This window comes from Dermacentor andersoni, chromosome 5 (genome assembly GCF_023375885.2).
Source record: "Dermacentor andersoni chromosome 5, qqDerAnde1_hic_scaffold, whole genome shotgun sequence".
NCBI classification, from domain to species: Eukaryota; Metazoa; Arthropoda; class Arachnida; order Ixodida; family Ixodidae; genus Dermacentor; species Dermacentor andersoni.
Genome location: NC_092818.1, coordinates 113731813 through 113744843, shown reverse-complemented (window position 1 = coordinate 113744843; position 13031 = coordinate 113731813). Strand labels below are relative to the sequence as shown.

Sequence of the window (13031 nt, the reverse complement as noted above, 5' to 3'; positions counted from 1 at the left end):
TTCGTCATACACTCTTGTCCTACTGTGCCAATTTTGGTCCATACCAAGTTAACGAGACGACCATGAGGGCACCTAAGCTTAGGCGGCTGTTTCATGACCTACGTGACACGCATGTCATGGCATTCATGTCATGACCTATCATTTATGTTTGTCATACACTGTTATCACACTATACCAATTTTGTCCCATACCAAGTTAACGAACCGACCATGAGGGCACCGAGACGTAGGCGACTGTTTCATGACCTACATGACACACATGTCATGCTGCTAAACTCATGACTCATGCCTGTCTGTCATGCAGAGGACACCCTTTCGAGAGACTGCGAGAAATGTGTCATGGGATTGTAACATTCTTGCCTTTTAGGTGATCGATGAGCGGGCGCATTTCGGCGTCCTCGCGCTGCCGTATGGTCAGGTCAGATGCGGTGAGGGCCCCAAGGAATGCGCCGTCTTCGTCCATGTCCTTATCGCAAGTTTTGACTGCAGCACGCGACGTTTCCGCATCTTTGTGTTTGCGGCCCGATTTGTAGACGATGGTAACATCGAACTCCTGCAGACGGAGACTCCATCGAGCAAGTCGCCCGGACGGGTCTCGTAAGTTGGCTAACCAACACAAGGAATGGTGGTCTGTCACCACCTTGAAAGTGCGACCATAGAGATAAGGCCGAAATTTCATGATGGCCCACACAACCGCTAGACACTCTTTTTTGAAGGTGGAGTAGTTTATTTCGGAGGTTAAAAGGGTTCGACTGGTGTAAGCGATCACTCGCTCAACGCCTTCCTGGTGTTGAACGAGTACAGCACCAAGACCGACATTACTTGCGTCGGTATGCAGCTCGGTGTCAGCGTCCTCGTCAAAGTGAGCGAGGACGGGTGATTCCTGCAGGCCCTGCCGTAACTCGGTGAAAGCTGCGCCCTGCTCATCCGTCCAAACGAAGGGTGTGTCTTCTCGCGTGAGGCGTATGAGTGGTTCGGCGATCCGGGTGAAATTAGCGATGAAGCGACGATAGCACGCACACAGACCGAGAAAGCGGCGCACTGCTTTCTTGTCGCGAGGAGTCGAAAAAGCAGCAGCAGCAGATGTTTTGTCTAGGTCAGGCTGGACGCCATCGGCGTTCACGGCATGCTTGAGAAACTTCAGCTCTTCGTAACCTAAGTGACACTTTTCTCGCTTTAGTGTAAGATTAGCGGAGCGGAGCGCCTCAAGTACCGCCTCTAAACGCTTCAGATGTTCTTCAGATGGCCAGCAACATGACCACGTTATCTAAGTATACTAAACAACTGTGCCCCTTCAGACTCGTCAGAACAGTGCCCATCATTCTCTGGAATGTCGCTGGTGCAGGACACAGGCCGAATCGAAGTACTTTAAATTCGTACAGTCCATCCGGGGTAACAAAGGCAGTTTTTTCGCAATCTCGTTCCTCAACTTCGATTTGCCAATATCCACTCTTCAGATCTATGGATGAAAAATACCTGGTTCACCGCAGTCGATCTAACGAATCATCGATCCGCGGAAGCGGATAAACGTTTTTTTGTGACGTTATTAAACTTTCTATAGTCAACGCAGAACCGAAGCGTTCTGTGCTTCTTTTTGACGAGCACCACCAGCGATGACCAAGGGCTTTGAGATGGTTGTATGACGTCACCGTCAAGCATTTCTTTCACTTGTGCATTAATCACGTAGCGCTCCTACGCCGCTACGCATAAGGCAGTTGTCCTATGGGACGAGAATCGTCATACGTGATTATTCGGTGTGTCGTGATGGGCGTCTCCCGTACCATAGAAGAAGAGGCGAAGCACTCCTTGAACCGAAGTAGCAACTCGCCGCAGTGCTTTCTGCTTTTCCTCCGGAAGGTCTGAATTGACGTCGATATTGCTGAGTGTCTGAGCTGGGTTGTCCTTTGTCATAGACGCAAAGCATGCAGCAACGTCTGCTATGGGCTCAGCAAAAGCGATAATAGTACGACGAAATAGGTGCCGATGTTCCTGGCTGAAGTTTGTCGCGAGGAGCGCAGAATGTCCACCTCGAAGCATAATGAGACTGCGTACTGCACATACACCATGAGTCAGCATAAGGGAGAAATTGCCATATGCAACATCTTCGCCGTCACGCAGATCGTCGCATACGATCGCTACCAGGACACTTGCGCGTGGTGGTAAAGTTACACTGTCGGGCGTAAACCCGAAGCGCCTTACGTCGGCAATTGTCGCGGCTGTTCGCGGATCTTTCTGTCGAAAAAGTCACTGTGCGCTCCCGGAGGTCTATAATGACACCATACTCTCGCAGAAAGTCGACGCCCAAGATGAGGTCCCGAGAACAATCGCGGAGTATATGGCAGCTGGCGGGGAACGTACACCCACGAATTTGTACTCTGACCGTGCACATGCCCAACCTTGTTACGATATGCCCGCAACCAGTACGAATTTGCGTTCCAGACCAAGGCGTGATAACTATTCTCAGTTCCGTCGCTAGTTTTCCGCACAAGATTGAGTAGTCGGCACCCGTGTCCAATAACGCACTAACGTGGCGGCCGTCGAGCACAACAGGTATGTCTAGCGAGAGTCTGTCGCTGAATTCGGCTGCTGTCGTCGCTGAATCGTGCTGAATAAACCGTGCTCGCGTCGATGGGAGGTCTTCGGAAGGGCGATTATCAGCGGCCTCGCCCCCGGAGGTCGCTGTTCTTAGTTTTCCCGGCGAGGGCTTGGCGATCGTCCCTGCGCTGCCAATGGAGGGCTTCTCGGAGCTGGGGAAGATCTCCTGGGGGACAGCGAGCGCGACTGCCGCCGCGGGAACAGTGGTACACTCTGATGGTTAAGGTATTCTTCAATCGCCCTAAGCCTTTCGCCATATCTGAGCCTTGGTGAATCTGCGGCAAAACCTTGCAGTCCGAGACGGTGGTATGGGCACTCCCGGTATACGTGACCGGCTTTTGTACAGTGATAGCACAGAGGCCTTCTGTCCGGGGTACGCCAGACCTCAGATTTCCTTTCGAGCTAGCGCCGATCCTCCATACGTTGGATCTGTTGCACTGCTGGGAGCGGCGGGACGTATGACGCGGTGTAAGACGTGGTGGGGACGAAATGGGTTGGAGCGCGTACAGGGACTCGCCCCAAAACTTCTCTGTGCTCACACAGGCGGCGCAATGCTGCTTGGAACGGGACCTTGGATCGCTTGCTGCACTTCACTTCTCACGAGGGCAGAAATGGAATCCAGCGTGGGCTGAGGCGGGCAACTGAGCCGTTGAAGCTCATCACGCACTACAGAGCGGATAAGGTCTCAGAGAACGCCCACGTTTCCAAAGGCAATCGCGTCCGTCAGTGAAGCAGCATTCGCGTGCCTGTCATACGGAGCCGAGCGCTTGTCCGAAGGTGGAAGTAGCGTTCAATTGCCTTTCGTAGAAAGCTGAGCGCTGGTGTAGCATATTTTCCATCGTGGTGACTTCGCTTAAGAATTCAGCCACGGTCTTCGGTGGGCTTCGAACAAGGCCAGCAAATAGCTGTTCTTTGGCGCAGCTTCTTTTCCTCTGACATGGTAGGGTCCACCCGACGAAAGAGGCGCCTCATATACGACGTCATGCTCTCATTCGGCAGATGAATACGGGATTGGACAGCCCTTTCGGCTCGTTCGCGGCGATCAGCATTAATGTATGTCTCCAGCAAGGCACGGCGAAACTCTAGCCACGATTTGATGAGCCCTTCTTGGTTCTCGTACCAGCACCGTCCTTCAAGCTGAAGTAGACGTTTCTCAAATTCGCCGCGTCGCTCCATTCGTTTATCTCGGCAACGCGCTCAAACTTGGCTAACCAGTCTTCTACATCCTCGAAGATATCCCCGCGGAACACTTTCGGTACTCGGATATTCGGCAGCAGGTACCGAGTTGCCGTTGTGGTCATATCTATAGAGACGTCGATGTTCCTTCCATACCGGTCCGTAGGGGCGTCGATGTTGTTGCGGAGAGATGATCAAGCTCTAAAGGCAATATACGATTCACCTGCTGGCCCGGTGAACAGGGGTGTTCACTAGTATAGGACTGGTATTCCTGCTACCATGAGGGGTTTGTGGCATCGGATGAACCGTACCCCACACCTCCACCAGTTTTGTCACGAAAAGACAATTGAAGATGTACCCAGCGTCGGCGAGACAGGCAGTTGTACAAGATACATAGGATCTTCTGGATACCGGCACACACCGGGATAGAGGGCAACTCAAGTGTGGACAGCCTAGTTCGCGAACTCACGCACCGAGCAGGGCAGTCGGAAACCCTAGAGGCCCCCTTAACGGTGGAGCCGACGTATGCAGAAATACTTAACCACTACAGAGGAAGGAGACTTAAATCCCCCCCCCCGCCCCCCCACATATCGCTCACACAACACGAGGCAGTCAGCTGGCGAAGTCTGCAAGCAGGTACGTTTTTCAACCTGCACACACTACACAAAATGTTCCCTACCCAGTACAGAGATACATGTCCGTGGTGCGGGGCAACCCCCACGTTATACCACATCACGTGGGAATGCAAGCGTAATTTCGCATTCCATAAAGTAAATAACCCAAGTGCGGAACAATGGGAGGGCCTGCTCACCAGCAGCGAGCTCGCAGCCCAACGGGCAATTGTGCAGCACGCCTGCGAGGCAGCAAGACTCAGCGGTGCCCTGGAATAGGGGAGCCGGCCTTGTGAAGCGGCCAGGACTCAAGACATGAAGACACCGGCCCACCGCCAATCTCTCTGAGATAAAGAGCAATAAAGCTTTTCCATTCCATTCCATGTACAAGATGGCGTGCAGAAAACTCAAGCCGGCGTCCTCAGCCTCTACTTCTTCTTCAGCGCCCGCCTCTTGCCGAACGCGCGTTCCAGTCACAACTTCTTTCTCAGCGCTGGCTCGTGACACCTAGCGGCAATATGCTTAATAAATATCGGTGTCACAGGCGCGAGCCGAACCCACATCTTGCACTTTACGCGCACTGTGCTTTACAATTATACTCCGTTTCATACATGAGCTTCAAATCTATGGAGGCTCGACATACATTTTGCAGTGGCTGCGTTCGCACATAGAAATAGCTCGGTGTTTCTTGACCCGATTTTTGTGAAAATGTTATTTATGTAAGCTGTTCTGAATGAAAAAAAAGGAATTTACTCATAGAAACAAACTATGTGCTCATACGGCTGCTAACGCGTATCAATTTGCTTTTCGTTGTTTCTTTTCGTTGCCCGCCGCGGCTGCCTCAGGCGCATGCTCGCGCAAGCAAGCGCCTCCTGGCGCGCAGCGAAGCACAGACGGGAACGCGAAAAGTGTTAAATTTTGGTGACCGAACTTTTTGCGTAGCTTCCGCAGCGTTGCACCTGATGTATGAAACGGAGTATAGGCTACCACGGATATCGTCAACTTTCTCGAGTACTTGTTTTCTGATCTCCTTACTCCATATTAGAGAGTTATAGCTGAGCGGGTTTATGGGCCAGCGGTGCAAGCTCGCGAGCGGAGACGGGAATGGAGCGCCGCAAGCAAGGCAGAGCCTTAACGCAAAAGCATTACGGGCTCCGTGTCGCAGAAAGTGCAGTGTTGGTGTCGGCGTCGGTGGAGTGGTCCGTGAGCGAAAAATGCCGTATGTATTTAGGTATATATGCTCATGCCACGCCTTGCTATGCGCTATATGCGGGTTTCGTTGCCACACCATCCTATCACTAAAGTTGCTCATATCTTGTCTTACATTCTTGAGAAATGTATTCTTCGGAATTTTGAGATTGACAGCCCACAAACAAATATCATGTTTTGATATCATATCATGACATGATACAAAACACCAACAACGTATAGTCTTTATATTAAATCTTCTCAGGTTTAAACATTAAAAGCGCGAAGCAATAGCGGACACCTTAAAATTAGTTTTCTTTTTTTGCGCTGCTCTGCACTGCCTCCGGGATCGGCCCACCTAAGAGGCAGCGTTTCTACCAGAAAGTTCGCCTTCATGCATAGCGTTCGCCGCCAGCGTTGAATATGGACGTCCGTCACTAGGTTGTGTTTCTGAGGACGAGAAAGGATGTGCAAGAAATGCTAGTAGGCAAAAACAAATGTTTATCTTTCACCCAAATGATGGGCTAAGGAAAGGAAAGGAAAATAAAACAAAGCAGCATCACAGATCAAGCGCCACGCGCATCAGATGTACGCGAAGTTCAGCCCAGAGAAGGAGAGGGAGTTAAGACAACCAGTCCTACACCGACGTTCGTCGCGTCAAGAGTTCAAAGGTCTGTCCCACAGTTTGGGTCGTGACAGCTCGCTCGTCGTTGCGCGGTACGGTCGCCGATGCGAGCCGAGGCAGAGGTGGCATGGTTGCTGCGGCTGGAACCGTCGCCGACACGTGGCTGCGCTACCGTATACGGCACCTGCCTACGTCGAGGCCACCACTGCGATGTCTGGCCGCAACTCACGAGGACCGCGACCCAGGGTCGACCCACGCGGGCGGCACCTCGGTAGGCCTTCATCAGGAACGACCCTGAGCAACTGCGCCCTGGCAGGAGCCGCTCAGCAGCCCTCGTCCTTGGTCTCGGAACAGGCCTCCGCATCTAGCCCTTGGTCACTTGGCCGTAGCAGGAACAACGGCAAGAGCTCTTCCTGAGCGTCGCACTCGATCTGCTGCCACCATGGCCTCACCGCTCGAGCTCCTCCGCATGGTACTTCCCCTAGCATCTCGTTCTTTTTTTTTCGTTTTGTTCTTTTTTCCTTCCAGCTTCCGTGCCACCTGCCCTCAGCTCGCCTTCTTCCCTTCGGTGTCCAATTTCTTCAAACTTGCAATTTTATTGAGTCCACAATTCGCAGCGTACACGTTAAAAAAATTATAAAAAGGAATATTGTGTCCTTTCCCCCATACCCGGTAAACATTACGGTTACATAAGCTGCAATTGTCAGGAAGCTTTACAATGACTATCTTTAGGTCATCTTGTTTGCAACAGACGTCAAAATGGTAAGTTTCTTTATTTTTTCTTTATTTCTTTATTTATTTTTGGCCAACAAAACACGCAGTATATCTGCGACAAGGGGTAAATATTAAAAGTTTGGAATTCCAGGGTGGTTATGCAAGAAAGAAACAGTAGTGATCCCTTAAGAGCAGTGTTGAAGTAGTTAAAAAATCTGTCGGTCGTATTGACATTATTGATTATTCCACGCTTTATTTATCACAGCGAATGCATTCAGAAGCTCAACCAAAATAAAGTAATGAGAAATTTATCATGTTCGTCCCTTTTGCAAAAGTTAAGGAACTTTAAGTCGTACTACACCCCGCATGCACCAGAGCCTGACTGCCAATTAGACCACGCTTATTGTGTGTCTTAACACGTGCTCCCGAATCACCGACTTGCAGGTTGAGCAAAGCGGAGTGCCTTGGTCGTCACGGCCCACAGCTGCGTGCTCCAGCACGTTGGTTAGGTAGCGGCATCTACCGGCGCTGATCTTAAGCTACAGACGTTGGCAGTAGCGCTCCCACGAGATGGCACGACGTCGCTAAATGTAAATTCGGGTTGCGCTGTCGGGTGTCACTTGCGAGCGAAATGGTTTGCCCGCGTTGTTAGCACCTTTGTGGTTTGAGACAACTGTATGCATACACGGAAAACAACCGAAACTGTTTCATTCGATGTAGTGATGTGCTTCACAACATCGCTACATCACTGACGTAGTGAAAGGGACAGCGGCTGTGTTTTGAGTTATCGAATTCTTCCCCACCGTTCTTCACCCTACACGCACAGTTGTGCGGTTGGTGTGGCAGCCGCTTCACATTTATGAATAAAAAATATTGACGCATTGATGCAGATGAGAGTTTGCACTTACGTTAGCTTCCGTTTAATGCGCTTCAAAGCTAACGAAATAAAAAAAAAGAAAATTATGAAAAGAGCAAATCACTCAACCAAGGAAAAAAAGCATATGCCGACACTGCAGCTCTGCCTCTTCACCCAGCGAGAGTATCCTGATACATCCGCAACAAATAAAAAATGCCGACTATAATAAATAACAAGATTAACTCTATGAATTTTATAATCAGATAGTAGTTGCGTTAACTACCAATAAACAGTCCTTGAATGCATTCAACAATGTTTCGGTTACTGAAATTGGTGATTAGTTCGAGACATAATGGCTTCTTCCTGATTCTTTCAGTTGTTTATGGACTTCAACCCCACACTTTCTATCTATCTCTCTTTTACAGTGACGCTGTCTATGGTTAGGACCTGAAAAAAAGAATGGGTCCGAGAGGTTCACACAAACAAATTATCATGTGTGCCGATCCTGGTGATGGTGTAGAAAGGGTACAAGCTCAATGGCACATACTCCTGTAGACTTCGGCACCTGTAACGCGCCCTTGAACTACCCTTATCATACGTGAGACCCGAAGAGGTCTCAGGCACAAGGGTAAGAACAGGTGTTGAAAAGAAAATGTTTCGTACTACTTTTTCCGAAAAGAAATGTTTAAAAAAATTCTCGGTTCCAACTGTGCAAACGCGCTAGTACCGCTGCTCGCGCGTTCGTCGTCGTCGTCATCTTCCATGGCTGGCTCCGTTGCCGTTCATCGTTCCAGCGTTGAATTTTTCTGTCGACGCAATGGGGAGACCGCGTTGACGAGGGTATGAGCCATTGCTTAAGGCAGTACGAAAGAGAGAGAGAGAAGGGAAGAAAGAAAGACAGGAAGTTAACCAGACTGAGTCCAATTTGCTACCGTACACGTGAGGAGGGGAATGGGGAGTGAAAGAGAGAGAGAAAACTTAGGTGTAGGATGTCTTAGTCGGGCACTCAAGTCTGTTGCCTTCAGGTAGTACGAGCCATTCACTGTCTTACGTGACGGCCACGTTTAATAACAGAGGTGATACGCGAATGTGCGTGCGTACTTATATCGCCACGATGACCACAGACTAGGATGATAAATATGTTCGTACCTTCGTTCACTATTCTGGGTCACCAATGTGTCGTGCGCTAAACAGCTTCGCTGGTCATCCACCTACACAGTGGAATGGCACTGAACTTTTTAATGTGCTAATATCCACTAATTCTTTGTTATTTCGACACAAATATTTCTTCCTCTTTTAATTGGTAGAGGAGCTCTTGCTACTGCGCTAAATATATTTAATGATTCATACAACATATCATCTTATTTAATTTGTGCTGAGTTCCATGCGCTCCATTAACATCACGGAGCGCAAGCGATTCTTTTATCCTCTACTGAAATTTCGCGACTTAAGAGTTGACCTGCTCCTGACAGAAATAAAAAAAATCGCTTTTTAACACAATTAAAGTTAAACGCGTTAACCGTAACTTACATATGTGATTCTCGTTTTAATTTAAAGATTTCGTCCATCGCTTTCATTAACTATTTTGAATAAGCAATCACAGATTATGTATTTACCATGATGACTACTGGCTAGTATGAACAATTCTTCCTTGATTATTTGATACAACATTTCCAATTGGTGCGGATCATTACGTGGCATGATTGTGTAGATTATTATTCTGAAACATTTTTCCAGAATAATGGTACTCACGAAGCGGTACGCCGCTATTAGTCTTATCATCTTCAGAAATAATAAACAAAATGTCCCTTCGTTTTGAATTCCTGAAAGAAATCTGACCCATCGAGTACCACTTCTTCAAAAAAACAATGGATCTGGGGCCTAACTTGCGTATCACATTATTCCTATCTTACACTTCGATTTGTTTTTTATAAAAGAGACAAAACAAGCGAAACCCCTTTGAAAGCGCTCGTCAACATCGCGTTTGAAGGGAGATGCATATATAATCCATCCATCGAGGCGAAGAAACGATCATCCTCTTTTATATGCATTTTTTTTTTTTGCTCTTTCATTTGGCTTTCACCTCCGCAACGTGCTTTCATCTCTTTCACGAATAAGAGAACACCAATATCCGTTATAAATAGCTGCAAGCCATTTCACGAAATTCACGTCATCATAGGCTGCCATTTTTTACTGTAATAATTACATGTACGGTACCACACTCAATTCATATGCACGAATACGGTTATGACGGCTGTGTTCGACGTTTCAGGAGCGTGTTAACGTTTATGTCACTGCGAAGAAAATTAAGAAAGCGATCATGTAGCAGGCCGAGATGGCGGCGCCCATTGACATTGTTGTTGTTGCTGCTGCTGCTGCTGCTGCTGCTGTTGTTGTTGTTGTTGTTGTTGTTGTTGTTGTTGTCGTCGTCGTCGTCGTCGTCGTCGTCGTCGTCGTCGTTCTTGTTCTTTTCGCTGACTTACGATCTGTGTAAAACTCACACCCGTGACTTGTTCTTTGGAAACAAAAAGAAGTAAACACTCCTCTCGCATTGACATCTCTGCACTCCTAAACCTCATCACTTGTCCACAAGCTGCTGTGGCGCCGGCTTCTCGGTAGTACACAGCTGTGGTCTGAAACTGACTCACGTTTAGTGAAGCCGTGAACTATGATGGAGCAGCTGCCTTTGTTCGTTTCGCCCATTTCTCTTTTTCGTCGCGAGGCGTGTGTGTGACGCCAATAGGACCCTTTGAAAGGCGCAGGCATGTTGACGATTTTTTTTTTTCTCGCAACTCGTATGTCATACAGTTCTCTTAATACAACTTCTTCACAATAGCCTTAAAAAGTTGGAAGGGAACCTGGAGCGAGACGAATTAAGCGAAAACTCTTACTTCAAGCGGTGTTAAAACCTGCATAGTGCTAGAGCTCGCTCTGGCATATCGCAGTAGATAGTGCCACGTGTACTTGTTAATCGGGCGACCATGTTTCGTCACCTAACAAATGTTATCGCACAGCGCAGGACGCGCCTGCGTGTATCGGAAGTTTCTGGAATGTTATCGATGGATCCATACGCTGTCTAACACCAAACCTTGTGTAATCTGATTGCATGCATGCGCGACGCGAATAGTGTAGAACTTTGTGGAAGGCACGCGGGTCCCAGCGATTACTCTGGAACATTCGGCGACTGATGTATAAAAGGCGACGCGCTTGACCCGCTGATCAGATTTTCGATAATCGCCGAGTATGTTCCCTGTTATCGTTGTTCTTTGAGTGTAGTCTTCTTTTGAGGACCACAAGTTCGCCCAATAAAACGCTCGTTTCGTTAATCACAGTTTTGCCGCCTTCTTAATAGTGACAATATAGCCCTTATAAAGGAAACGCATCCCAAACTATGTTTGCTCGTTTCATGTTTGCGGGTTTATTGATGGCTTCTCATTGGGTGCTTCTTATCTTTTTTTTTGTTCTTTTCATATTTACAATTATAGCCCTGAAATCATAGATGTCATTTTACTCATTGTGCATCAGTGGTGCGCGCTGAGATATATTTATACCCGCCGTGGTGGCGTAGTGACTACGCTGTGGCGCTGCTAAGCACGAAGTCGCGGGATCGAATCCCGGACGCGGTGGCCACCTTTCTTTGGGGGAGAAGTGCAAAAGCATCCGTGTCTCCTGCATTGGGGGCAAGTTGAAGATTCTCTGTGGCCAAAATTCATCCATAGTCCCCCACTACGGCGTGTCTCATAATCAAATCGTGGTTTAGGCACGTGAAACCCATAATTAATTCATTCTTCCAAATATACTTATATTGAACACTTTAATTGCCGACAAGAAAACCAAAAGTGTGTTTTGAAAATGAAATTCTTTAATTGAACATTTGGATAACAATTTTTTCGCATATACGAACTATATGACATTGGAGTAGCAAATTCACAACTTGCGTTTGAAAATGCACACATTTAAAACGAGGTGGAGCTGGCGGAAAGTTCCGTTAATTCGTGCACTGCCCTACCGTATCAAAGCTACCGTAACAGTCGGTGACATCAGAGTCTCTGGATGTGTCCATTGCAACAAAAAAAAAAAAACACTAACATCACTGTCCATGCAATTATGCCGAAGCAAATCATCTTTTGGGCTTGATAATTCAATCATATGATTGCGCTTTCGCAATGGGCGCAGTAACATGACTGGCAGCGGCCATTTTCTAAATCTCTACCGGACGAACGTAAGCGAACGGAGTCTGTATGCACTCTCGCTGCCAAAAAGGGAACTCTCCAGAATTTCAAAATGTATTCGATCAACCCAGCCAGTTACTGGCACTGGACGAGACAGACTCGTCATTGGCACTCATTGCAGAAGAAATTGTAACCGAGTAAGAGTCGTCCACAGCACTTAGGTTAATACGCGCAGCATAACTTCCCATTTCTATGCGCCTGTGTGCTGCAAAAGTGTATAACACGCTAGCAGACAATGCCTTGTAGAATGAGTTTTCTAAGAACACGACAAACTATTCGGTGCGCGATAGCAGAAATTGGCGGTTTCGCGCTAATAGCGAAGCACTGACTGCGATAGCAAGGTTCGATGTAGCGCTTGAATTTCTCTGATGGTGTTCTAAATATACCTGCATCCGACTAATGTGGGCATGACATACGCGGGTTAAAATTTCTTGCCCCCTTAACAACTTAATCGCGCTCTGTAGAACATGTAATGACGCGACAAAGGCGCCGCTATACGCTACGCGTAAAGAGCCGCGCCTGTGAAATTATATCAGTTTCAGGTTTTTGCCCTGAAGAAGTTAGAAGGGCCGTGCAAGACACGTCCCGCCTGAAAGAGGCAAGAGAACATGGATTAACAGTCGATTTAACCAAAGATAGAGGACATACTGCGGTTGAAGATCTTGCGGTCCTTAATACGCGATACCTAACGACTTCAAGTGTACCCGAGAGGTAAAAGAATGCCCGCAATTTACTAATCCATACGACGGTAAACGCTGAAGAATTCAAGAACTGTCGACCCATTAGCTTGCTTTCCGTATTGTGAAAAATATTTATCCAAGACTATTTCCAATAGAATTAGGGCGAAACTTGACTTCAATCAACCAAGACAACAGGCTGGCTTTGTGAAGGAATATTCTGCAATTAATCACGTCCGTGTCATCAGTCGGGTAATTGAGAAATCTGCGGAGCACAATCAACCTTTCTATGTGGCTTCCATATATTGTGAAAAGGCATTTGATTCAGGATACAGATACCCGCAATAATGTAGGCATT

At 47.8% G+C, this 13031-nt stretch overlaps 1 protein-coding gene across 4 annotated transcripts in view; it reads left to right on the top strand.

The window, feature by feature from the left end:
* LOC129380078 (beta-1,3-galactosyltransferase 5-like) overlaps nt 1–13031 on the top strand; it is a 47041-nt gene that overhangs the window by 7671 nt on the left and 26339 nt on the right. Inside the window, exon 2 of one of the 4 annotated variants that reach the window (XM_055070950.2) lies at nt 8190–8392. The exons of the other annotated variants lie outside the window; for them this stretch is intronic. The gene's annotated coding sequence lies outside the window, so the exon portion shown is untranslated. The remainder of the gene's footprint in view (nt 1–8189; nt 8393–13031) is intronic. 4 annotated transcript variants of the gene reach the window in all.